The 1,499-nt window shown below is 40.7% G+C and overlaps 1 non-coding gene across 1 annotated transcript; it reads right to left on the bottom strand.

Moving 5' to 3' along the window:
- Positions 1–814: 814 nt before the first annotated feature.
- Positions 815–921, bottom strand: LOC145561019 (small nucleolar RNA R71). Its single transcript, XR_014093602.1, has one exon. It is a non-coding gene; the product is annotated as a small nucleolar RNA R71 (small nucleolar RNA).
- Positions 922–1,499: the final 578 nt, after the last annotated feature.

Genomic DNA, 1,499 nt, shown 5'->3' with positions numbered 1-1,499 from the left:
AATAAATTAGGAGTAAAAAGACTAGTTTCCCAGTGGAGATCGACCCTACTTCCCTATCTACCTTAGTTAGTGATTTAGGTAATTATTTTTTATTAGGGGATACGACTTTACCCTGTCAAAATTTGGCGTCGTTGCCGGGGAAACGGTTTTATTTTTATTTCTGATTGTTTTTGTAGTCTAGATTATTTCTCTTTTGTCTCAGAGAGCGTTAGTTCTCTGAGACAGATCTCATATTTGCTTCTAGTTTTTGTTTATGCCCAGGTGTTCCAGATCAGGTTACATCCCATTCGATCCTGAGATCGAACGTTCCTTCCATAGACAGAAAAACTTCTACAAGCAAATCCTGGCGGATTCTGGTGATAACAACAATAATCACCGCGATCCTCCAACTGATTCTAGCGATTTAGAGGCATCATCAGACACAGAATCAGAGATGGCGGCTCCAAAGAAGCTTAGTGATTATTCACAACCAAAGCTTACGGATTTTCCACATCTCACCCCTACTCCGGCTCTTGATGGAGTTCAATTTGAGATCAAGCCCCAATTTATAACGATGATAGAGAGGAAGCAATTCAGTGGAGCCAAGGGTGAAGACCCGAATCTTCACATTGCCGACTATTGTCAATATTGCAACACCATAAGGCAAGCCGGGGTCACTCAAGACCAAATCAGGGAGATTCTCTTTCCCTTTTCTTTAATTGGAAAAGCTAAATTGTGGTTTAATGGCTTAAATAGAACTACACTTGGTATAACTGACTGGGAAACTCTTGTTTTGAATTTCTATAACAAGTATTATCCTGCAGAGAGAACAACAGTACTATGGAGTGCGATTCAAAACTTCGCCCAAGAAGCCGATGAGTCCTTATATGAGGCTTGGGAGAGGTTCAAGGACTTACAAAGAGAATGCCCCCACCATAATTTAGCACAATGGCAGTTAATCCAAGCCTTTTATAACGGCATTGGAAATTCTTCCAGAATAATTTTAGACTCTGCAGCTAGTGGGAGATTTATGAATCTTAATGTTGATGATGCAGGTCAGGTTATTGAAGATATGGCGATACACAATTCCCAATATGGGAATCCCAGAGGATTTGCTAACAAGGGGAAACATAGTGTCGACTCTGTATCCTTTTTGCAAGCTCAACTGACCTCTATTTGCCAAAAATTAGATAATCCGAGCACTACTAATGTAGCTAATGTTTCTGCAATTAATAATAATTCTAATGAGGTTTTCTGTGAAAATTGTGGTATTGTAGGTCATTGGGAGCAGGATTGCAGGAGTTTCGTGGAGCAAGTTAATGCCTTCCAAGATTATAGGCAGAATAACCCATACTCCAACACTTACAATCCTGGGTATCGGAATCATCCATACCTTTCCTACCGAAGCACTAATGTTCAAAATCCACCACCACAAGAACCACAGGTGCCACAGCAACAGCAGCAGACTTATTATCACCCAAATGCTAGCCAGAAGAATCAACCACAACAACCCCCCTCTT

This window comes from Chenopodium album, chromosome 9 (assembly GCF_948465745.1).
Source record: "Chenopodium album chromosome 9, dcCheAlbu1.1, whole genome shotgun sequence".
Lineage (NCBI taxonomy): Eukaryota > Viridiplantae > Streptophyta > Magnoliopsida > Caryophyllales > Amaranthaceae > Chenopodium > Chenopodium album.
Note: the sequence above shows the minus strand (reverse complement) of the source record. Positions and strands in the feature narration are given on the sequence as shown.